This window comes from Cygnus olor, chromosome 3 (assembly GCF_009769625.2).
Source record: "Cygnus olor isolate bCygOlo1 chromosome 3, bCygOlo1.pri.v2, whole genome shotgun sequence".
Taxonomy (NCBI): Eukaryota; Metazoa; Chordata; class Aves; order Anseriformes; family Anatidae; genus Cygnus; species Cygnus olor.
In genome coordinates, this window is record NC_049171.1 from 28,514,890 (window position 1) to 28,541,784 (window position 26,895).

General features: G+C 40.2%; 1 protein-coding gene and 1 non-coding gene across 2 annotated transcripts in view; both read right to left on the reverse strand.

Moving 5' to 3' along the window:
- EYS (eyes shut homolog) overlaps window positions 1-26,895 on the reverse strand; it is an 856,207-nt gene that overhangs the window by 303,341 nt on the left and 525,971 nt on the right. The gene's annotated exons all lie outside the window — the stretch shown is intronic.
- On the reverse strand, window positions 1,902-1,973 carry TRNAE-UUC. The gene has a single exon. It is a non-coding gene; the product is annotated as a tRNA-Glu (tRNA).

Here is a 26,895-nt window from a genome sequence, read left to right on the forward strand (position 1 = left end):
CCACACAGCAGCAGTCACTGAGAATTTCTGACAAACCCTGGATCTTGTTCTGACCAAAACAAAGAGAAAAACACCTGCAAAAATAGATTACTGTTTGGCAGCAAGATTACATTATATTTTATTTGTTTAGAAAATGAGATAGGAATTGTCAGTACATATACATAAGGATGAAAAAAAAACTTATTTTTGCCAAAATAAATTTGAAAAAAATATATTATAATCTTGGGTATGCAGACATTTCCTTTACCCAACTCTTTTTCAAACCCTTTCCAAAATTCAAATTTAGTTCATTAGAAATGTCTTCTAAGGCATGAAATGCAAGCAATTTGAAAAAACGTATTTTCAGATCAAAAAATACAACATCAAAAAAGAGCTGCACATTACAGATATTTATTGAGTTATGATTTTCATCAAAACCATTCTTATGGAAATCTCATGGTTAAAGAGAAGCACTACAGAATTCATAATTTATCACTTCCACTTGTTATTGTGTCAGAAGTAATACAACAGTTGCAGTGCATTTTCTAACAGGAACATGCGTTGTGTGCACGCTTTTGGTGGGAACAGTCATCAATTAAACCCAGAAAGGGCCTGGAATTTCAGGCTTTCTCCTGAATACAGGTATTAGCTCAGCACACGGAGGTTAAGTGTGTAATCTTTAGTATGGCACTATACAATGCTTGTATTACTTATGATGGTCTTTCTAGAATGAGAGAAGTATGTTGGAAAGATATATTAAAGTTAGAAATTTAGAAATTTAGAAATATGTTGAAATGTTGGAAGAACACTAACAAACCAGAAGGAAAAAAGACTGTCCTATATTTCAGGACATATAAAAAATCTACCTTTAACAGCCCACCCCCAAATTATTATTTTTCAGTTGAATACCTTCAAATTATTTGACACTAACAGGTCTAAAACATCATAAATTCATCTTATGTCTTTCAAATATTCCAGTTCAAGGATTTAACTGAAAGTCAAACCCCAGCACTACCAATTGTTGTTATTAATAACTACATTCTCAAGAATACAAATCCCTGTGACTTATGTGGCTTTCATCAGCTTCATTGTGAGGTTTTTCCTTCTTCATCACAGAATCACAGCATCATTAAGGTTGGAAAAGACCTCCAAGATCATCTGGTCCAACCATCCCCCTACTACCAACGTCACCCACTGAACTATGTCCCTAAGCACCACGTCCAACCTTTCCTCAAACACCCCCAGGGACGGTGACTCCACCACCTCCCCGGGCAACCCATTCCAATGGCTGACTGCTCTTTCTGAGAAGAAATGTCTCCTCATTTCCAACCTAAACCTCCCCTGGCACAACTTGAGGCCATTCCCTCTAGTCCTGTCACTGGTTATCTGCAAGAAGAGGCTGACCCCTAGCTCCCCACGCCTTCCCTTCAGGTAGTTGGAGAGAGCAATAAGGTCTCCCCTGAGCCTCCTCTTCTCCAGACTAAACCACCCCAGTTCCCTCAGCCGCTCCTCACAGGACTTGTGTTCCAGGCCCTTCACCAGCTTCGTAGCCCTTCTCTGGACATGCTCCAGGGCCTCGATGTCCTTCTTGTATTGAAGGGCCCAAAGCTGAACACAGAACTTGAGGTGCAGCCTCACCAGAGCAGAGTACAGGGGGACGATCGCCTCCCTGGTCCTGCTGGCTTCACTGTTCCTGACACAAGCTAGGATGCCGTTGGCCTTCTTAGCCACCTGGGCACACTGACGACTCATGTTCAGGCAAGCGTTAACCAACACCCCCAGATCCTTTTCCTCTGCATAGCTTTCCAGCCACTCTGCCCCAAGCCTGTAGCATTGCATGGGGTTGTTGTTATCAAAGTGCAGGACCTGGCACTTAGCCATGTTGAACCTCATCCTGTTGGCCTCTGCCCATCAAAAAATTCTTCCCTGACCGGGAATCGAACCCGGGCTGCGGCGGTGAAAGCGCCGAATCCTAACCACTAGACCACCAGGGAGGGATAAGATGCCTAAATAAGGATCTGAAAAGGTAGGTACAATGTTTTCAGCTTTACATCTGGTGAAGTGGAAGTTTCAGAAAAAAATCAGATCAGTGAGAACTGGTTAACAGCATCCAAAGTGGTCAGCACACTGAACTTTGTGCACAGCTTTAAGTTCTGAGGACTTAAATCTTGCTCCCTTATTGAAAACATAAATCAGGCTCCATCCGTAAGAACACAGTGCTAAGCCTTCTCCTGAAGGAAGGAGCAGCACTTTCTTTTCCTATATGGACAGTACGCATATTTAATAAGTGACAACAATTCACACGCACACACACATTACTGCCAAGGAATTGACATATATATTACAAAACCTCTCTGCCTGAAGAGGTTTAACATACAGCTCTCATCTTCCTTAGGGGCATTATTGACCGTATTCATTTCTTAATAATGCCGTTCTGCAGACGTGAATGCAAAATCCACTGGGAAAGAGAGCTGGAGGAAAAAATCCAAGACTTCTGGTTGCAGCCTAGTGAACAGGACTGTCACCTGGAGAGAGGCCTCAGAGGAGCTGTGCATTGTAAAACGATTTTGACTCTATGACTTCAACCGTACCACAGCTATGAAGAACAGAATTTAGGTTATCTTTTTGCCCTAAGAAATTATATGTTATTAAAAGAATGCATCGTTTTTGAATGGGGGCTGAGAAAACAATTGAAAGAACAAAGAATAGGAGATATATTTGCAAATGAAATTTGGGAAAATTATGCAAATATGACGTTACATATCATTTGCTTAGCAAAGCGTGAAGAAAAAAAGATAACAGCTTTAATGGGTTAAGCCTCTTATTTAGTTTGAATAATGCATAATCAGATATATTGGGCTTGAAATAATCAAAAGCCATGTAAAAAATAGCTATCTATCTAAAAATTCATTTTTCAAAATATATATGTCTTTTTTTTACATAATTCAGGGATATTCTGACTGAGGACCATCTCCACTGGTTGATCACCACCAAACCCCTATACCATGGCTTTTTGCCCCCCGAAAATAGGATCAAGAGCTGTGCGGTAGTTGGGAAATTAAGCATTTTCGAACAATAATCCCAAACCTGCACAGAAAGCAGGAACCTATCTAACGCTAGATAATAGAAACCAGGGCAGGCAGCAGCTGGGCTTCTGACCCCCCTCAGCTGCAGGCATCTGATGAAGGATCGCATGCAGGTCCAGCCGCCTGGAAGCTGAAGGCCAGCATTGTCTGCTGCCTGTTGACACGTGCAATTGTACTTTCAAAGAACTAAACAGGAATCATTATTTTCCTTTACAGTGCTGCCACAGAGGTGACAGTAGGTGCCACCGTTCATCTGTTATGCTACAATGCAATTATTACACTGTTCAGCCATGGGACACCCAGCTTCAATTTTTTTCTTTGTCTAGGACTCAATATCTGTATCTTCTATGTATTTGCAAATGTCCCAGATACTAGATAGAAAGCCAGCCCAGAGGGCATTTTGTCTTCCAAAGTAGCAAAATTCATGAAAAACGTAAGTGAGGAGGAAAGCATAGCTTTTGTAGCCTTAGGTGAGGGCACTTATCTGAGAATAGGGAGACACAGGATGATTCGGATTTGCTTTATGGTGGATGGAGAGAGAGGAACATCTACAACATGATTTATCTGAATAATTTTAGATGCATTCCCTAAGATGAAACACACCCTAAAAACATCCATTTCTCTACATGAAGGCAGTCTAGTTTCCCACACAAAATCCTGCTACAGGCAAAAGAGAAACCAAAATTTATACGGAGCCAAGAAATTATTGTTCTAAAGGTCTCATAATGCATATTACCTAACTAATACAGAAAAGCATCATTAGAGTTTAGAATTGGTATACACTGAAGTCTTCTACCTTTTTCCTTTGAAGTTATGCTCGGGCTTCCAGTCTCCTGTTGATAAGGTTGACTCTTCAGTCTCCCCCAGGAGGGACAGGGACAGGGGTGGGAGGTTGCAGGGGGGTCACAGTGAGCTGTCAGCATCCTCAGGTCTTCACCACAGAAAGTGTCACATCTCTTTCTCCTCAGTCTTGGGGTTTGTTTATTTTTATAAGTATTTTTATCACAGCTCTCTTCCACAGTGCAGCTCACTTCATTCTCCCTCTGCAGCCTGGCAGCCTCTAGCCCCACGCACACCAAGGGCTGCTGTTTGTCAGGCCGTGGCTGCTGCTGGTGGTGAGACGGATGCCCACAGCTGGAGCCAAAGCAGGGCTCCAGCAGCCACTGGGCCCTGGTGCAGAGCTTGAACCAGCAAAACCCAGCTCAGGCTATGGCCAGGCTGAGCCCCTGCACTGCCAGGCTAGCATACAGAGAGACGGGGCCTCCTAATCATGGAGGAAATAATAACAATGGAGGAAATGTCCTCCTAAAAATGATGGGAAAATGATATTTAATGGGCTACATTAGTTACATTGCTCCCATATGGACATCATCATAAACGTGCAAGATTAGGCACGATGAAGTCTATCTTTAGTGCCTGTAGTCTTGCTAAGGACAAACTGCGGCCTATTAATGATCAAGGGTAAGACAAACACTATCTATTGCAAACTAAGTCATTCAAGCTGAGTTTTCTGACATGACTAAAAGTTACCTTATGCAGTGGGAGGAAAAAAAAAGGAGTGGGATGAGGCAATGTTGCCACTAAAAGTTCTAGTTGGCCAATTCATGTCAAAATCCAGTTAGAAAATATTATCATGACATGCATTAAAAACAGCCATTCACCTGCAGAGTTCTGTGAAGTATCTTCTTGCTCTTTTGCAGAGTTAAGAGAAGTTTAATTAATCTGATGAAATCTTTACCTTCATCCTCCCTCACAGCTCCCCCAGATTCACTAATCTCTTGGAAGAGGAAGCTTTACACTCAAGGAACGTGAGATGACTCCTAATTCAATGAATTTAAAAGTTAAACACAATAGTTTCCCAGATAAAACAAAGAAGCAACCTGTACTACCACTTTTGTGGACGCTGAATTAAAGGATGTAACACCCATTTTTTCTCCAGTACTCCATACATTCCTACTGACATTAGTGCACAGGTTCCCTCCCCACATCCCTTTTCTACTCTTTATTTAGGAGTTAATTCCAAGATAGCTGAAGACTCAAGAGATAGCCTGCTATATATTTCAACTGTACTAAGATTAGTCTTGCAAAATGTATCTTAACTGAACGAAAGGTCTCACAAGAGCTGTTCAGAGATCTCAGAGTAGTGAAACCCAAACCCTAGCTGTGATTTGACTTCAGATATGGTTCCTAGTAGAAACCTAACATAAATAAAACACCAGCCTGTTTAATCAGTCTCTCATTGCTTTGAGTAAGCTAACACATCTCCTTTTATACAGTAAATAATAGTAGCCATCTATAACCATGTGGTGTTGACTCTAAATATTTTACATCCTTTAAAAGGGAACCATACATGTCAAACTAAATTTGTATAATTTTTCTCCATCCTTATCTATTGTTTAGTTCCTGACAGAAAAGTGATGTCTTAAGCATTTCGTATATGTAGGAATGTAACAAAATTAAACCGTCATATAAGCCTGCTGTCTTTAAGAAGGGTTTCCTCTGCTGTTTTTAGGTCTTTATTAAGTGAAGATTGCCTCTGGAATATTTTGGTAACAATTCGCGCAGCTTCTTCAGTACAGACAATCTGTACTGCTGAGTAGAACCATAATAAAGAATGACCAGGCTCAAGATTGTGAATTTTCTCAAAATGAACTTCAGGGCAAGAAAAGAAAGCATTGGTAGTTCCTATCTAGCACATGTAACAGTGCTGCTGAAGTTGCCTGGCAACCCGGAGCAGACATTTTGGAGAATAATAAATACCTACAGCAACACCTGCAGATTTGCCTGTACCACCAAGAGAAAGCTGATATTCATCGGCCTGTTGGTTTGCCCAGTATGTGAGTTGTGCTGATATGTCTGCTCGGGATTAAGAGCTTGAATTTCCCTGTTCAGGTTCCTGATGGCATTTATGGTCTCCTTATTTCTTAGTCTCAACCTGGATCCGTCAAGCAGCAGCCAGCAGGCGAATCTGCTGAGCAGATCCTCTGCCCGGCCTCCTGCCTGGTTCTGAGGCTTCCTGGGAGCACCTGCACTTGCTCACCCAAGCAGTGACTAACTCCGAGCCGCTGCTGCTGGGGAGACTTTTTCAAAACAGTATCTTTTAACGGCAGCCTAAAGGCTTCTGCTTGCTCGAAGGAACAGCCAGAGCACATTTCAGGCATCAGTGTGTAGAATATTTAAGCTGAGGTCAGGACCCAGGGGGGAAGAGCCCCCAGGTTGCTCGCTGCAGAAGTTAATGGGACTTGCAGGCAATGTAAGCCTAGGCTGCTTCAGCAACATCTGCGGCTGCAGCGGGCACTTAAACAGCCGAGGCAAGGAGACTGTGACCCAAGCCATCTTCCTGACCTGGTGCTCCCCCTTCAGCAAAAATACAGCCTTCCCAGAAGGAGAACTACCACAGAGTTTTGGAGAAAGAAAAAAAATTTGCAAATCTGTCACCTATAATATATTACCTTGGAATAACTGCCTTCCACAGAGATGCTCCATTGCTCCCTATGTTCCAGATGAAATAGTTAATCTTAACACTCCGGTAACACATCCTCTGCCCTGAAGCAGCAGCAGATCATTTCATTATGAATTAACCTCGTCTTGGATACCTGCTTCGTCAGGCCTGATGTGACGGGGCTCGCATGACGGGTTGGATTTCACGGAAGACACGCAGAGATCCCCTCTGAGATGAAGTTAACTCCCTCTGGACTGGGCTCTGATCACCAGTGCAATGGAAGCTCAGGGTACAAGGGGAGAAAAAAAGGAATTATGGTGCTAACTTTCTTCTGCTTGAGGTTCATTTCTGTAATTGAGGTTCATTTCTGTAATTAAGCGTAGCCTACTTAGAGCTAGTGCCCGTTATAAAGAGGAGGCTGCTGCTTCCTGTTCTACCACAACAAAGAGCTAATTATTCAGAGGCAATAACAGCTATAAAGGTGCCATGGTACTCTGTACAGCCTAGCTTTATTTTTTTCCTTTGGCTAGAGCAGACTTTTGTTTATATAAATGCATCCGTCCTCTCACAGCCTCCCCTTTCACTTTTCACCTTTAAGCTCCACCAGCATAAGGTGTCAGATTATTGCTGAAGTCAAGAAAGGTCCTTGAAAAGGAGGGAGAATATGGCACCACTGTCACGAAAGAGAGGATAATTCATTTACAACCTACAGCTTTCTTAAAAAGAATTTCCTCAGCAGGTTAATGTTCCCATCCTGTGGACAGGCTATCTAATGATAAAGGACAAGACTTTAAATAACTCTTTTTTTTTTTCTTTCCTTTTTTCATGTAGGCACTAGAAGAAAACTAAATAACTTACAAGACTAAGTATGCTTCAAAGGGATTAAAACCAGACACAAAAGTGTAAAACCCTGCAGAATAAACAAGAGAATGTCTTCTTATCTTTTTCTTCCATCTGACTGCAGTAGATGAGTAAATCTAAGGTAACTCCATTTGATTTAACTGTCTGTGGAGAATAACATGAAACTAAAGCAAGCTATAAAAAGAAAGCACAGATCTTAAGTGTTTCTAGTTATTCTGGCACATATGCAGATGCCCCACGTTTCATTAGTATGTGAACAGGATACCGGTGTATATGCTGCAAATGAAGATCTTTCCTCTATATTCAATACTCCCATTTCAAAAAATCAGAATAAAGTATTTTTCATGAATGGAGCCATATAGATTGTGACTTCATAGAAATTCCTTATGGCTGTTTATGAAGATAAAACTATTGGAACAGGTTGCCCACAGAAGCCGTCAATGCCCCAGCCCTGGAAGTGCTCAAGGCCAGGCTGGACGGGGCTTTGAACAACCTGGTCTAGTGGGAGGTGTCCCTGCCCATGGCAGGGGTGTTGGAACTGGGTGGTCTTTCAAGTCTCTTCCAACCCAAGACATTCTGTGATTCTATGACTGCTAAGGGAGGTTCAAGATTAGTTTGTATGTAGCAATTCCAAATAATACTTTTATTTTTTTATTATCTCCCTGTAATTCACTCTACCACTGGTTCCTCATTTAACTTAATATCACTGAGCTGTAATACTGCTTCACATATGAGAGCTTCAGCAATTTAACTGTTTTTAGTGATCCTAAAGTGATTGTACCTGTAATGCAAAACTAGAAAAAGCCTTTTGATGCTTAACACCTATAAACCTGTCATTGTAGATCACAGAAAATCTATTATACCAGTGAACACTTTCTGCTTCAAAAAGAGATGAGCAGGCAAACCTTTTATGGCAATTTGTGAGGCATTTAATGGCATGATTCACTATTCAGAAGTTTTTTACACATGTATTAAGTCCAAGATAATACTTGAGTTTAAAAAGAAGACAAGCATTAGCTAATAATTCTGTCGCTTCATAGACTGCACCAAGCGTTAATGAAAATGACATTGGAGGACTTACCAGAAAACAAGAACAAATATACAACAGCTAACATATACTGTCATTTCAAAACATCACTTTCAGTTATATAAGATATTGCAATGCATGAAAAAAGAAAAAGAAAAAAAAAGAGAAAAAAAAAGAAAAATCTGGATATGAAACCTTATTTATTATTTTTAATGGCACTAAACCTTCCATCAATCAAAATACCTCATAACTAACCAAAACAAACTCAGCTAAATTGTTGCTCAGTACTTAGAGAGTCAAACTGTTAATTTAGTCAACATCTGTTCCATTACTATGATGCAGTTTTCCATCTAGAGCCTTTGATATACTTCATAAATTGCTGACAGATGTAATAAAGAGATATACCTAATCAGGTAGTGGTCCACCTCTTTACAGCTATAAAAATTTTTCGTGACTTCTTTTATTATTATTATTATTATGAGCTAAAGCATCTAAAAAGCACAGAGCTATCAGCAAGACCAGACCTTTCAAGCTACGATTTAACAACAGAGACTATAGTGTTTCTGTCTCATACAAACACAGAGGTAAATCCTTGGTGTCCAAGTTTTTTAAATGAAATGTTCATGTTCTCTTTAAGTGAGCTGAGAAAGGCAGGAAAATAACAAATAAAATACTTGTAAATAAATGTAAATAAGCAAAATTAAATGCTCAGGAATTTTCCAAACAGAGTAAACATACACAAAAACGTGAGGAACTGTTCAGAAGGACACTGGCTGATTTGGGATTCAAGGAGGCTGCATCTGGCCAAAACAAGAGCAGACTGATTGGATGGGGAGAGGCTTACATGATCCCTTGTTACTTATCACCAGCACTCTGAGTGGTGCAACTTATATATGTGCTTTTATATACTTATATATGTACTTTTAAAAGGTAATAGTTCCCTTCATATACTGTTTTAACGTGTATATAGCACAAAACTAATAATTCTTTGTTAACTTGTCTACTGGGGCCATGAGGTGAACTCTGCCTCCTTACGTTTTCCCAAGAGAAGATACAACAGAAAAAAGACCTAGAATCCTCTCTATACACTTGTGATTTACAGTCATCAGCTGATTTGAGTAGGGCATGTTTGGGATCCACTCTACCTACAGCACCCTCACAGAAATCACTTTTGTAACTAGGTAAGCTATCTTTCTTCACTGAGTACGTTTCCCAGTTCTCACTCTAGCTGACTAGTCACAGCCCTTCCACACTGTGCACTTAAGAGTGTGTTTTATGACATTTAGGAGTGGGATCACTTCACATTTCTCAAGCTATGCAACAGTTCATCTGTCCTGGTCTTGGCTTGGCTAGAGTTAACTTTCTTCCTAGTAGCTGGTATGGTGCTGTGCTTTGGATTTAGGATGAGAATAATGCTGATAACACACCGATGTTTTATCATCAGAGTAAGTTCAATGTGCGGTGCTTGAAATGGTTCAGAACAATAACAGCTGCAACATGCAGAAGGTGTAGCTTGCGCCTAGTGCAGTGGACCTCTGTGGTTATCAGAAGAGTTTTCTTAGCACTATAAAGGTCATAGAAACATTGAACAGCTTGGCTTGGAAGGCTGAAGGGCTGCAATAAGGCCTCCCCAGAGCCTTCTCTTCTCCAGGCTGAACATCCCCAGCTCTCTCAGCCTTTCTTCATAGGAGAGGTGCTCCAGCCCTCTGATCATCTTTGTAGCCCTCCTCCGGATTCACTCTAACAAGTCCACATCTTTCTTGTGCTGGGGGCCCCAAGTCAGAAAAGCAGAGCCCATTACGAGCTAATTGCTCGGGTTCCTCGGCAGGTTTCATAGTGCTGAACTCTGTGCTGGTAATGCTACGCTAATACCTGTACCAGAGCGAGGCTTTTTCAAGTTGGGTCCTCTGTACCCACATAAGCTGTAGTCACACCTTTGATTTTCCTGCAGAAAAACCAACACCCTGTTGACAGAGACTTCACAAGCTCTGAGAGTGTTTTCACATGAAACAAAAATGTATGAGGGATGGGATTCAGTTCAAGATGTAAATGCCTAAATTGAGGTGTTTTGATAAATATAAATAAAGACATGCTAAATTCCCATTACAATCAGTGGGGCTTTATGGGGCAGACACTTAGTGAGCTTTCTGAACACAGATATTTGATACCATATTAGTTGCAGTTGGATATCCTGCCTGGCAAGGATTCTTGGATCATATCTTCTAGCCCTTTAGTATGCGCAGGATAATCTAGTATTTCACTTGACATCTGTGTTTAGTCAACTGAATTGAATTCCTGGTCAGCTGAGTAGCTCTCTACAATTCACTGACAGTACTGACTACAGTATCTCAGTCACCTGCAGCAGTTGGCAACACCTAAATGTAGTTTTCAGAATCATGCTGAATCTCTGTCTGTAACTACTTTTATTTCTAGGCATCCTAAGCCAAACTGCAGAGTCCACTTAGTTTAGGCCTTACATATAACTACATAAAAACCTGAAAATCCCTTACACAGAAACCTGTTTTCTATTCAGAATGTTAATTAAATGTTGACATTGCAAAATATGTTCCCTAATGATATTCATGAAACTATACCATAAACGGACTCTTTAGAAGAAAGAAATGAAAACCACAAGCACCCCTCTCAGTGAGGAAAAATCTGGAAAATTGGATTCAAGAGCTGTCGCCCTTCCCAGGTATTCTCTAAGTAAATCAGAATTAAAGTATCTTTTCATCCTGAAATGGAAAACAGACTAAATCTCAATAGAGGAGCTCTACAATTATAGAAATGGATTAGTTCTGCAAAATGCATGATGACTGCAGCAGCACCTTCGCACTTATTCTGAAGAATGTCACTGATGATTTGCAGTTACACAGAACACTGAATCATCGTCTCTGTTTGCTTATAACGTGCTAGCTAAAATTGTAAAGTGCTGCAGCAGTTTTGTAAGAACACTCAGGTCTATGTAACACAGAAAATAAGGAGAAGATATTTCTGGGGCATTCAAATTCAACCTGACATTCGTAGCAGCAAAGTTTCCAGTTTCCATTTCTTTATCCCCATTTTTTGAACCATTTCTAGAAAGGTTCTAGAGATCCAGTCATAGTCCAGCAAAGCTGAATTTGATTTTGAAGTCTTTGTTTAGTTTAACTAGTTAATTAATCTCAGAAATGATGTAACACTGACGTTTTGCATTTATAATACGTGACATGTTAAGCTGTCAATGTTCTCCCCTCAGGGTTTGTCAGTGATGACATTCATTCCCAGTTCCATCAAATTCCCATGCAGTTTAACCCAGGATGTGTTCAGAATTTTCCATTTCCATCCAAAACCTCAGCAATGTCCTAAGACACCACAGTCTCAGTCTCTGGTCTTTTATCTCTGATAGCATGCAGTAATGAATCTATCTAATCCACCTACCTGAATTGTTTCGCTACCATAGCAGTTAAGTGTTAGATGACTACCATTTGCATTAGAATATATAACTGAAGAGAACGTATATAAAACTGAAAACCTAAGCTCCATTAAGTTTAAGAAAAACCTTTGCCTTTTTAGATAAAATAACATGGAGCTTTGTGAACCTATCTGAACTTCTCGCAGTTACACAGGAGTGGTACGCAAGGTTGATGTTCAGCGAGCTCTCCCAGGTTTCTGCCTGGATCATGTGGAACAGCAGGAGGAGTTGACTGGATTTTCTCCTTTTTCATTTGATGGAACAAACTTGTTCTGTCTTGCTGAACAACTGTCAGCCTCAGTAATGATATGATCAATACTCTGGGGTAAATAAATGCAATTTCATGGAAGACTGTGTGCAAAAGAACATCAGAGAGATGAAACTATAACCCAAGCTGAATGTAGGCACAGAAGAAAAATGAGTCTCCCAAACCTGACAAGAGTCAAGAATTCTTTTCTCAATGTTACGTAAGCTCAAATACAATTCCCTTAGAGAGATGGAGACAGCTCTAAGATGGGATACTCGAAAAATACACGGCAGGAAAAAAATCATTGATAATTACAAGCCAGTCAAAAACAGAACTAACAAAAACTATGAACAAGAGGAAGACATGAATAAAAAAGGTAGTAAAAGAGTAGTAAAAGAAAACTGTAAACAAATGCACTTAAAATCTTGGCAAAACTTAAAATATTCATCCATACTTAAGCTACCCAAGAATGGAAAATAAGCAACATGCTTCCAAATACATGTAGCAAATGACCTTTCTTTGCACAAACCTAAGCACAAGCTATGGATAAACACTAAAAGCCCCCTTTAAACTCTCCACTCTGGCTGCTCACGAAGGAGGTCTGTCAGGGGCAAATACATACACACAAAGGTGATCCCTCCGGCAGCTGGGATCACACCTTTGGGCTGCTCAGTAGCTGCCCCTGGATCCCAGTCTCCCCAGTTGCTGTTACCTGGACACAGGAGCCCCCAAGGCCCGAGCAGCTCTGCAGTTCCTGGTACAGATGCCCCTTACACGTAATGGGACCACACACATAGGCACACCTTGCTCTTTCCCACTACCTCTTGCACGCAAACACACTTTGTTGGCCTTTGGTGGGCTGACGTTTCCCATGAAAGCCCTGGAAGGTACTGGGACACAGTCATATTCAGGTTCCCCCAAATGCCAGTGTCCCCCAGTGCTCTTTCACATGTGTGGAGATGAGCATTTCATCACCTAACATGACAAACACAAACTGAACTCTCAACAGAGTAAGTTTCCCTCATTGTGCACCCAGGGAACAATATTTTGGTCACACAGACAGCTGCCGTTTCTCATCCTGGAAGTTGCTTCCACAATCCATTGGCTTGTGCTGTGCCTCTCACTTTCACCATCATTTCCCAGACTTTTTTTTTCTCTCTCTCTTTTTCTCTATTCTGAGTTTTGGAAGGCAAATCTTCCTTCACTACATTAACTGAGATTATAGAAAGCACGCAGGGAATAAGGCCTCTTACATAATTAAATAAAATATAAATATAAATGTTAAAGGAGGTGGACTGGCAGGTTGACTGAAGCAGAATGTAACAGTAGCACTTAGGACTGCATCAGGGTACAAACCGGCGTTGAAATAAGCGAGAAAATGCTGTTTCCAGGGTAAAGTGCCTCTTAGGTGCCATAAGAAACATTTGGGTGTAGAGATCATAGTTGTAAAATGTCTAATATTTCCCTACCCAGTCCCTACTGCTGGGAATAAAAGGAAATCTAAACTCCCCTCCATTGTTTAAACCATGATTTTTTTCGACAATCAAGTTTTGGCAGTAAATTGAATACTTAGAAGCAACGTAGGTAGAGTTACTTACAATTGTAATAGCAGCAGCTTCACTTTATCCATCAAAATTTGTAGGTTGGATGCCAATCTTTCCATAGTCATCCATCTATATGTATCAGAACTACAAAAATAAGACTTAATTACAGCGAAGTTCAGCGAAGAAATAAAGTATCAGCTGAGTTACCTCCCACAGCGTTATTGCCCCGAAAAGAGAAAGTATTGCAAAAGGATCCTCTCATGCACACAGACTTGGTTTTTATGAGACAAAGCTGATTTTCATACGGAAGCTACATACATATATATGTATACATACATATAATGGGGTCATTATGGTCACCACAAAGTGTGAGGAAAAAAGTAATTTCTGGTAAAAAGAAAGACCAGGATATCAAATTCTACAATGGATATGCACATAATTTTTTGGTGAATCCCAAAGATTTCTGTGCAGAGTGATGCCCAGAGAAGAAAACCAAAGAACTTACTGTGATGGCTGAGATAAGCAGTACCTTTTTTCTTGAAAACAACATGCTTTAAAGCCATGTGAACATGTGTCAGGTTATTAAGTCATGACTATCAAGGTACAGATTGAAGAACCAACAAAACCATATTCATTCTACTTTAAATTCTCACTTTTCCTGTCCTAATTTTGCCAATCTCTTGTGTGTTCTAACACATTTCCTCCCAGCTCTTTGGGGAAGAGTGTGTGTTTCCATGTCTGAAAAATGCTGGACTCATTTAAGAAACAGCACAGCTAATAGAAAAAATAAAATAAAATCTGTGTCATTTCAGTTAATTGAATTGGATATCAGAAGTTTCACACTTCAGAAAGCTGCAGCTGGGACCTAAAGCAAGCAGCAGAACAGCAGGTACCTCTATCTGTTTTCCTGCCCTCCACCAATCCTAGATTTTTATAGATGATGCTAATATATTCAAAATATATAAGAAAGGGATTTGGAAAAGGGAAGAACAGTGCCCTTTCCTACAGTGTCCCATTTCAAAGTTGTTTTTTAAAGATCACAGCCAACAAAACAAAAACAACAACAACAGCAAAAAAAGATAGCAGAACAAGTTTCTAGAGACCAGTCATGTTTTTTATCTTTCAGAAATCACTGGCTTAGGATATCTCTATTTCTAGCCCAACTCCTTTCTCTTAACCATTTTTTGCCTTCTACTTCTTCACTCCACCAACACAAATGTGTTCCCCCAGCTCCATGCTGGGATTCATGCAACCTCATCTTTCCATGGTTTACAGAAACTTATATGTCACAGCTCTGTTCAGTCTAGCCCTACTCCTGTGCACATGTCTTTTACAACTGTGTCATGATCACAGCATACTGAAAAAATCCCAAACACCAGCCTGGGAAACTGCAGCAACTCTTTTATCCAGTCCCTGGACTTCTCACCAGAGGGTCACTCAATCTCTCTGGGTTCACTGCCTTACAGCACACCTGCCAGTCTTGCAAAATGCCTTTGGTTCTTCCGAGCTTGAATTTACAGGATTTTCCCACAGAATCTTATATTCTTATTTTTCCCTGCTACATATTTTTGCTATTACCTAAAACCCACTGGTTCAGGAATTTTTTGTGTGGCTGTAACTACACATTGCACTTACGGGAGATAATGGGGCAGAAGAAATTCCAACCATCCACAAAACCCATGATTGTAGCCTGAGAGAAGAAATGATGGCAACAATCACACGACGACCACCACATTTTACTTCATAAATTCAGCAAACCCTGAGGAGGAGTTAAACAGACTTTCAGTCTACTTTCTTAACATTCAACTGAAAGAGCCCTGACCACAGCAGTGTGTCATTCAGAGGAATGCTGTATGGGTACCTTAGATCACTGCAACATCAATAAAGCTTTGTAGCCCCCAAACATACCTTTTACACATGTACACACACAAACTTTAGGCATGCTTGTAACTTGAAAGGCTCCGGCCATTTGTGGCAATCAAGTGGAAGTGAGCTGATGTCCACCTTAACGTTCATTATATTGCACCCTTTGCATGGCTCCGGGTCAGCTCACTTATTTCCCCTACTTTTGCAATGTAACAGAGACTTCACTACTACGAAAATCTATTCCACCTGACTGACAACCAATCATTCTAACCCACAAATGATTCAAAAAAGCACCAGAAAGAAACAAACAAGAACCAGAGAAATCAGAGAAGGATTTATGTTCAGGATATGAAAAATCTGAAGAGACCATTTTCTTTCCCACTGTGGTCAGAAAACTTAACAAATAGCCATGGGTACATATTACATGCTTTTGTCAAGGCAAACACACAATTTGTTTTTCAGAGTTCTTGGGAAAAGCTCTTCCTAGACATTTCTTCCTTACAGTCTCTGGTTTCAAAGGGAAGATCTTAAAGGAAACAGTTCTCTCCGGGTAAAATAAGACATAGCCAAACACATCTTACAACCTATTTTTTTTAAGGGCACTGATATTACTTAAGTCTATTTATACTTAGAAAAGTTGGGTTTATGTGTATAAATAAATAAGGTCAAACACTTTGTAATATAAAATGAGATTTTTATAGCTAATTTAATGTGGAGATTAAATAAGTATCACCGAAGCAGGTAAAATCTTTGCCTAATGGTTCAAAATTAATACAATAATCAGTTTATGAAAGAGAAGTGAAGTAATAAAATGTAATAAATGAACATAAATAAAAGGTTTGAAGAACAGAGAGTAATCAGAGCTTAGGATGAAAAGAAAAAACAGGTCATAAAAATGCAACACACTGTTGTAAAGATACTGTAACACTTCAGAGACAGAACATGGCTATTCTGAAACCAACCTTTCTCACACTGACAGGCCAGGTAGAGGGGACACAGAGATCACTTCCAAGATTATGTATAAAGAAAGCTTGCTCTCTAGTACCTTAGGACATAACAGAATGAGTCCAAAGGAGGGACACAAAGATGATGAAGGGGCTGAAGCACCTCTCTGATGAAGACAGGCTGATGGAGTTGGGGTTTTTCACCATGGAGAACAAAAGGCTCCAGGCAGGCCTTATGGCAGCCTTCTAGTGCCTATAGAGGGCCTACAGGAAATCTGGGGAGGGACTCTTTGTCAGGGGGTGCAGTGATAGGACAAGGGGGAATGGCTTTAAACTAGAAGAGGGTAGGTTTAGATTAGATATTAGGAAGAAATTTTTTCCTATGAGAGTGGTGAGGCACTGGAACAGGTTGCCCAGAGAAGCTGTGGATGCTCCATCCCTGGAAGTGTTCAAGGCCAGGCTGGATGGGGCTTTGAGCAACCTGGTCCGGTGGGAGGTGTCCCTGCCCATGGCAGGGAGGTTGGAACTGGGTGGTCTTTAATGTCACTTCCAACCTGAGCCACTCTGTGATACTATGATTTTATTCCATGATCCAATACATGGATCACAAGGTTTATCCAAAGATGACACATCCACAGAAGTGCACCTATTATAACAAGCAGCTGGTTTCACCTAAAAAGTTAGAATTCTGGAATATGTTGCATCAGTTTTTTTTTTTTTTTTTTTTTTTTTATTACAAAGGCACGATTTCTAATTTTGGAGTTACAAAAGATGTTGTATATATCGTAAACACCTTTACAGCAGTTCTACTCTGAATGATCTGGGATCAACGACCTGCAGAACAGATATTGTTCACAAAGAAAAAATGGCTGGCAGTATCATGTTTTAAAGCAGTCTAGTACATTACACCTCTCCTCTCCTCTCATAAGAGAGGAGCCTTACAATCTTTTAAAGCTTTCATAATAGACCAGAAATAATTTAATTCAGGATGAATTTAATTAATTTTAAAGGTTTATTAAATGCTCTGAATAGTTACTAATATGTCATCTGGAAAGTTAATAAAATGCATAAATCAATTTCAGCCACATTTTCAAGAAAAAGGATTTTTTCTTTTTTAAGATACATTATTCCACGCAGCATTATCAGCTTGTACTACTCAAGTTAGTTAGGAAGTACTACTCAAGTTAGTACTCATCTGCATAGAATTCTTTCATCCTTCTCTTGACACTTTTTACTGTCTCAAACTTGTCCAGGATACACTTATTATAAAATATTTACATGGAATCTCCTCACAGATTTTTAAAAAGCATTATCATGGCCTTGTCTTGACTAGGAATACAGTGCAAATGGGCGTTAAGTTTGGGGAGCCTGGTCGACTGGACACTAGGAAAAGGATCTGAGTGTGCCAAGTCTCACTACATGCCATGCATTGACAATTGGCAGGACAACAGCACCTGAAACTGCTGGAGAGATGCATCAGGACAGCATCACAGAGTCCTTGGTCCACCTAGTAAACTGAATGTATCAGCATCACACCGCATGGTATTCATTTCTCCTCTCCTGTGCCAAAGAGCTTCCATGTTCTATATATATATATATTTGTTTTTTCTCTCAAATGTGGGAGAAAGTAACTATTTGTCTCAAAAGAATCTAAAGGACTTAAACACACAACCTTGTTGACTCCAGCCCTCTTGTCCTCTGTCACAACCAAGTTCGCGCAGAACCTTCTAGGTGTATTTGCCAATACAGATGAGGGGAGAAAGAGCCATTAAAAACAGAATGTACTGAGCACTTCTGGACATACCGCACATTGGAGACAAAAAAATGTAACAGGCACAGTTCAATTTCTGTCATTCTTGTATTAACTCATATTTCTTATTATCGTTTTATGGTTTTTCAAATTATGCATGAAGCTCTGGCATAAGGAGCGATCATTTGAAAAGCAGTTGTATTTTTATCATAACCGGGACCCCAGTTTATGTTTTATAAAGCTTTGAGAATTTAGGATGGATAAACATATTTTCTTAAGACTCTTCAGATAACCTTATGCCAACTGGATTAAGAAGGAAGAAAAATAACCCCTAAGCTACCAATAATGTCTTTCTACTGCAAAATACAGAGTCTTAGAGATTGGGAAGTTCTGCTACAATACCTTGACTCAGTTTCACATCACATTCCTGTAGCTATCCAGGCAAACACTGCCTTGATTAAATGTCGTAAAGGGCAGCAGTAAACCTGGTTGGAGGAAACCATATTCAGAATCAAGAAATGACAGGAATACATCATGTCACTGTCCCTGCAGTTCTGTTCTGAACACTGTGCTAGGACTTCAATAATGAAATAGGGTATGCACCACAGCAACTTCCACAAGAAATATTAGCTCCCTATTTATTTTCTCTGTAATTGCACTTACAAGAAGATTGATAGACTAATCAACTGTAATGACAAAAAAATCAAAAATTACTTTTATAGATTGCACTTTCTCCCAAACCACTTTCCTTTGATAAAGAGATATTCAGTAATAACTTCTTATATTGTATCTTTCTATCACTGGATCTTAACGGTCTTCAAAAACAAGATCTCATGTATTAATCTCCCATTTTAGAGATGGGGAAATCGAGACATGCTGAAATGATTTTTATGAAGTCAGCATATCAGAAGCAGGGACTGAAAACAGAATTGAAATGGAAACAATTGGTGCTTTCACTGCAAAGTGATTGATACGGTCTTTTCTGACAACCTTACTAGGGCAGCTGAGTTATTGCCTTGCACATTTCAGGATTTCACTTGACAGTTCTCAGATATCATCATTTGTATGTGGATCCATTCATCCATCCCTGTTTTCCCTACGAAATATGACAAATCTAAGAGTGCTTTCAGTCATGCCCCTACCCCAGCCACCAACACAACCCTCAAGACTTCCAACAGAATGTTTTCAAATGAGGCAAATAAATTTTTAAAAAAGTGCATTGTCAGCCAGCATGAATTTCAACTTATTACCTGTTTAACACTTGTGGAATAGACTGAATTTTCTAGTTTTAGCCCCTTTTTTTTCTTTCATTCTTATTTTTTCGTTCTTTTTAAAATACATCTTTATGGAAATCTAACTTCTCCATGGGTTGTCAATATCTTGCCTAGGAAAAGTTACAAATTGTTCAAACCTGTAACTCTTAAAAAAAGAAGAAACTTCTTTCCTTTGCAGTTTTATAATGGTTGTACAATAACAATAAAAAAAAATAGTACGGGTGTCATTTTCCCAATTTAAATACTGAATATCCATTAAACATTAGTCCGGGTATTTGTAGGAACTATGCCAAAATAAATGAAATAGGTACAAACACGAAAAATATACAGCTAATCCATAAATAGTACTTAAATGCAAGCCTAGGAATAAAATAATACACATTAATGAGGAGTTAGTGAAGAGAATTAAGAATACAGTGAGATTGTAATAGCTCTCATTAATGAATAAAATGAATTTGTTGATTAAGGTTCAAGGATCATGAGAAACCTGCTGAGTTAGTAATCATTTACAACCTGTGCCCACCATCTAACACCTCGAAAGCAGAACTGACCAACGTATGAACTTCTTTATATGTCTTCTCGTATTTGTTCTCCATATAGACTGCAGCTGAAAAGAGAATGAAACTTATAGCACTGAACTATAAAGTAATCATAAAATAATTAACAGCTCCTAAGGTAGGGCTAATGCTACTGATATCACAAAATCAAAAATAAAGAAAAAGTGCTCACAGTAGATATTTTTCCCCTCTCACAATTATAAGGTATAGACTGCACTCTTGAGAGATAAAGAAAAATTTAGGTATCATTGAGGGGAAGAAAGTTGGTTAACAGTCATAGAATCATAGAATATCCCGAGTTGGAAGGGATCATCAAGTCCAACTCCTGGCACCGCACAGGTCTACCCCAAATTTTAGACCATGTGACTAAGTGCACAGTCCAATCGCTTCTTAAATTCAGACAGCCTTGGTGCAGTGACTGCTTCACTGGGGAGCCTGTTCCAGTGTGCAACCACCCGCTCGGTGAAGAACCTCTTCCTGATGTCTAGCCTAAACTTCCTCTGCCTCAGCTTAACACTGTTCCCACGGGTCCTATCACTGGTGATAACGGAGAACAGGTCACCTGCCTCTCCACTCCCCCTTGCGAGGAAGTTGTAGACTGCGATGAGGTCCCCCCTCAGCCTCCTCTTCTCCAGGCTGAACAGGCCCAGTGACCTCAGCCGCTCCTCATATGTCTTCCCCTCTAGGCCCTTCACCATCTTCGTCGCCCTCCTCTGGACACTCTCCAACAGTTTCACGTCCTTTTTGTACTGTGGTGCCCAGAACTGCACACAGTACTCGAGGTGAGGCCGCACCAGCGCAGAGTAGAGCGGGACAATCACTTCCCTCGACTGACTAGCAATGCCCTGCTTGATGCATCCCAGGATGCGGTTGGCCCTCCTGGCTGCCAGGGCACACTGCTGGCTCATAACAGTGTTCAATTATTTAACACAGCAACCAAGCAGTTACAAAGTAACTACCATAACATATAAACAAATATTGGTATCTAAAAATAAAAATGGTTTAGAGAGAATGAAAGCAACTAAAACCAACTTTTTCCTAAAAATAGTCAAGTGTCTGAAACTAGCTTTTTCAATTACTTCACTTTTCAGCTGCTCAGACCCTGTAGTTACAGACTCTGTGGCTGTCAATTTCTTATTTCACTCCCCAGCTCTTGGTGTATTGTTTCCAATGAGAAAAAAATTAGGAAGATCCTGTGGGTGTCCAATGATAACTGGCTCACAAACAACGCCTTTGTGATTGAGATGCTATTATTATAAGGCAACATTATTATGCATTCACCTTATCAGATATTTTTTCCCACAACTTTTCATAATATGTAGTTGGCATTGTAAATGCCATGAAAATCCTAGACAAGAAAGGGAAGGGAAGGGAAGGGAAGGCAAGGCAAGGCAAGGCAAGGCAAGGCAAGGCAAGGCAAGGGGTAAAGTTCCTAAATATCAAATGTCTTAAGGTCCACATTCCTCTTTTTTCTTGAAGAGCAGAAAGTATGTTAGCATGGGCTAACTCCCATACATAGTTTTGCAGCATTTAGGAGTGATTAAAGGTAAATACAAGAGATGAATCCTTAAAATATTCTTTCTACAGACACCCTAATACGTGAGAAATTTGTCAGATGTCATCTAATTTATCAGCTAGGTACTGTAATGTCTTTAGACCAGCAACAAAGCCATTAGTAACTATTGCTAGCATTGTTCTTAAGGATCCTGATGTTTCATGTAAAAAAAAAAAGATTTATTGTAACTGCTCACATGTATGAAAACACACTCAACATTATTAATTGGTCCTGACACAAGCAGCATTTCTTGCTGTACACAACTGAGCAAAAAGCCTTTCTCAGTGCAAAGCTTTCATCAAATTATCTACCCGTGACAACTGACAAACTGATTGAAAGTGTCAGAGGAAACAGGAGATAATGTATAACAGCACAATTTTCATTGCACAAAGCAATATTTTTAGCCCTTACAGTTTATACTGACACTCATTATTCTCCTCCAAAATGGGCAAAGGGAAGACTCTCTGTGTGCCCAAGTCTGTGACTTCTCTAATTTTAAATCTAGCTCAAACGACTGCCTTCCGCAGGGAGATGACTAAATGATGCACATCCCCTCACCAGGCATTTGTCTCTTGTTCAGATTCAGGGAAAGAATTAAACTCTGTGCAGCCATTACACTGTTGGGAATATTAAAGGCAGGAATGTGCTACATTAGGCACAGGGTAATGAAGGATGTTGCATTTCAATTGGTCTAGAACTGATGCCACAGGACAAATATCTGTGTCACAAACAAAGGCAGCTGAAGCACTGTAATTCTGTACGTACCACAGACTGAAAGCTTTCTGACACAATATGATCACTTGCGATTCATTCGTCTCCTCATGAGATTCCAAACAGACTGATATATTTTATTACAGCAGGAGCTTATTGAACATCCTGGACACACTTGTGTACAAAATGGTATAACAATACCCATTATATGCACATGAATGAGACAATGATACTAACACTACCTGTTTTACGCTGACCAGGGATGCAAGGTTCACTTTTGTTGATTTACATTACTTCTTTTTTTTTTACATGTTTCCAAGGAGATTTATTTATCCATGTTTTAAAACCACTTGCTGAAATATGGTATGTGAATGAAAAAGAATTCAGATCGTCATAATTGGCAATAAGTTGTATTGTTAGACAGTAAAATTTGATAAAGGAACATGGAGTTTTAAAGGATTTTTGTTGTTTGTGGCACTTGAACTAATGTACAGGCAACATTAACAGAAGCACGAGAACATAGAAAAAACTTTAATATATGCTGACTTCATTTTTACATCATTTTTGCAAGGAAACAAACTTCTTGTAGTTGTAATAGCACATTCTCTGAAACCTGTCATTTGTCGGTTGCTTAAAGCACAAATTGCAGTTGCAAGCTGTAGAGTTCTTTCTCTGCTTTCACAATAGAAGAAAGAATTAGGAAAAGACTATTCAAGCAAATCCAGTTCTTAGCACTCTTTCAATCTAAACGAGTTGGTCTTCCCTGCACCAGTAGAAGACTTCAATAGCCTTAGAATGTAAACAAGCATCAATTAACATGTGGATAGGACTTTAGGATATGTGATGAAAAAGATAGTTTAAAACATAACAGGTCTGTTTTTGGTGGCAAGCGAAAGGCAAGCAGGGGCCAGCTGCACTAATGTACCCCGCTTCCACCTGTGGTAAATCCACAGTCATTCCCCCAATCTGTCCCTGGCTGAATATCGTCCTCAGGCTGTGCCTTGATGGTCTGCCCCCATTTTCTTCGTGGGTGCTTCTTCTTGGGCTGGACATCGGCCTCACGCCTCACCACGGTGGTCTGTACCAGCTTTATTGGTGGGTGTCTGCCTGTGGCCCGGATGTTGTTCTCAGGCTGCATCCTGCTGGTCTGCGCCAAGTCTGTTGGTGGGCTTCTGCCTGTGGCCTGGACATTGATCTTCTCAGGCTGAACTCTGACGCTTTGTGCCAACGCTGGTGGTGGATATCTATCCCAAATTGCCATCATTTTGTTAATGTCAACCCACCACCTGATGGTCCGCAAAAACTTTGTCAATGGGTCCAGTTCCATTTCTGCACCATCCACCTTTTGACGCTTACAGGGAGGTTGGCCATCGAGGTCATCCAGTTCTTGGGTGGATTTCCTCTTCCTCCCCAGACGCACCGTTTCATCTAGCCTTGGACGCTTCCGGGGGGGTTGGCCGTCGAGGTCATCCAGTTCTTGGATGGATTTCCTCTTCCTCCCCAGCCGCACCGTTTCATCCAGCCTTGGACGCTTCCGGGGGGGTTGGCCGTCGAGGTCATCCAGTTCTTGGGTGGATTTCCTCTTCCTCCCCAGACGCACCGTTTCATCCAGCCTTGGACGCTTCTGGGGGGGTTGGCCACTGAGGTCATCCAGTTCTTGGGTGGATTTCCTCTTCCTCCCCAGACGCACCATTTTATCCAGCCTTGGACGCTTCCGGGGGGGGTTGGCCATCGAGGTCATCCAGTTCTTGGGTGGATTTCCTCTTTCTCTCCAGCCACACCATTTTATCCAGCCTTGGACGCTTCCGGGGGGGTTGGCCACTGAGGTCATCCAGTTCTTGAGATTTCCTCTTCCGTCCCAGACGGAACATTACAGCCATCCTTTGGCTTTTGCAGTGCACCGCTCAAAGGCTGGCAGTTCCTGCCTGGTTTCTCTGCACCCTGGCTACTCCAAGTCTCCTTGAGCTCCAGGAGCGAGAAGCTTGGCAAGATGTTGCCAGACACGGGGCAGCCCTTTTTATAGGGTGGGTGCCAGCGTACACTGAGGTGACATCACAGTAGGTGGCAGCTGGCATCACAGGAGGCCCCTTTGTGGCAAAGGAGGCAGACATTGAGTACACCCAGCATCATTTTGCTCATCCTTACCACAGATCTAAGAAGCAGTCTTCTCCATTTCATCTCCAATTCATCCATCTTACATGGCTCAACAAATGGTCTACCTTGCCGTGGGAGATGGTGCCGATTAGGAGAAACTTCTCAGAAAAAGTGGTTGGGCATTGGAAGGGGTTGCCCAGGGAGGTGCTGGAGTCACCGTCCCTGGGGGTGTTTAAGGAAAGGTTGGACGTGGTGCTTAGGGACATGGTTTAGTGGGTGATGTTGGTGGCAGGGAGATGGTTGGACCAGATGATCTTGGACGTCTTTTCCAACCTGAATGATTCTGATTATCCTTTGAAATAACTGCTACATGTAAGATTTTTTTTTTAATGCAAATTTAAAACAATCAAGTGGTAAATTCAATCTGATATCAAATCATCTCCTAATCTTGTTTCTCGTTATCAGGAACTTCTTTATATCTTTGTGTTAGTATAGAATCAGATCGAGAAGTTTCAGTCAAGTATTTTCTTCACCTTATATTTCACACTGTGCCAGGCATTGAAGCACATACATGAACTTTCTATTTATCAGGAAATGCCTAGTTACAACTGATGTCTTCAATTTCAAATAAATAAAAATCATGAATCCTGAATATTATTTCAAGGTAATTTTAGTTATTTCTTCTGTGTTTCAAAGAGTCAGCTATTTGCAGTATTTGCATTAAACCCTCATTATAGTAAGACTGTACTGTGACGAAGAAAGTAAAGGTTTTGGCTTAGTAGCACTTTTCAGGGAAAATCCACTAAAGCCACATGGCCACATAAGGCAGAAAAGTACCCAAGGTCACACAGAAACCAAGTCCCATACCTGACTTTCAGTTTAGTGAAGTATTTGCTGGACTGTGCTTGAAAAAATGCCCTGGCCTCACTTGAACCAAGAACCATTAAAAATCACAGCATACAATGACAAAGATCTTCACTCTTCTATGCCTCTTTGTGCTTTTTCAGCTGAATGTGCTTTTTCCTTCACGTTCCTTACTTCCAATGCAAAGTGAATCGGAATATGTTTGTTACTCAAATGCAGAAACAAGAATGTTCTTGTGCAAATTTGTTCCAAGCAAAAAATCACACAACTTTCACTCCTCTACTAATTCCATATACTAGGGTGAAGGCAATTCAGAAAAACAGAACAACCTTTTGTCCTGAAAAACATCTACAGATGAAGATAAGCAGCACACACACAACAAGCTCTGTAGTTATTAAAAGAAAATAGAACTATAAAGTTTTAAGTGCCACAAAAAGTAAACTGTAGCAAATTTCCTAGGAACCAATAAATCTCCCTTAGAAATAAGGAATTATCAAGGAAAAAAATCATTGGCCTTTTTTCCCCAAGGTCAAGAGACCATAAAGGTTCAAAATTTTCATTGAAAATTTGCACTTGAGATTCTTTCCGTTCATAAGTGTGCACTCAGAAGTAGGTGTTTTCTACTGGTTGATCAGACAGTCTCAGTGGCAGCTTTGCAGATCTGTATTTTGACTATATGGTGTTCGGTGCTAATAGAGCTATCTGATCATGTCATAGCAAGACTGGGACTCAAACTTGTGTCTACTGGCTCTATACATAAATAGAACATTAAGATATAAACAAGCAAACAAACAACAACAAAAACAAGAACACCGAACAACAGGGAAACATTTAAAGATGTGTAACCTTAATTTGTCTCGAAAAGGGAGAACTGAAGGTTCTGAAGCCCCATGAAAGTTATATTAGTTAAGGCTGCTATTAGGAAAACATAACAAAACATCAACTAAAACCAAAACAAAACATAACAAGAAAAAAAAGTCAAAAGGGAGAGGATAGGTACATTCCAAAAACAGATGGCAAAATTACCCTGTAAATTTTATGCCCAGTGGTGCATGATTTTTCAAAAGTTCGTAGTAACAAAATGATTTCCTTGGTGGTAAGAAAGAGGGCAGGATCTGAAAGTCAGCTTAATACCCAACTGAGAAAAAGGCAGAATCACTTGTAATAAAGTTTCTGCAGGTCAAGTTTTTCCGTGGGCTACTTCTACAGAAGCTGACTATTCCCAAAATAGACTTTAAATTAAATCTTTATAATTCTATTACCTTTACTATGGTAGCATCTGAGGGTGTAATTTGAAGAGAAATTATTTTCTAAAGGAAACTACAAATAAAACTGCGTTCTAATGACTATATGCAAAATAAAATATAAGCTAATTAAGATTTAGAATAATCTTGATTAGAAAACATTAAAGAAAAAAAAGGTAAAATAATGCCTGTTCAATGGCAAGTCCAATGACTTCATATATGCATATATTTCTACATATATAACTGAGCTATATATTGAAAGAAAAGATGGCTGATCCCCACCCCACGCCTACCTTACTCCACTTTGTCACAAGTATTGGCCAAAGTTTGCTCAAAAATATTGTTATTCATCAGTGGCAGACCAAACACTATAATTAAAGGCATTATCAACACATT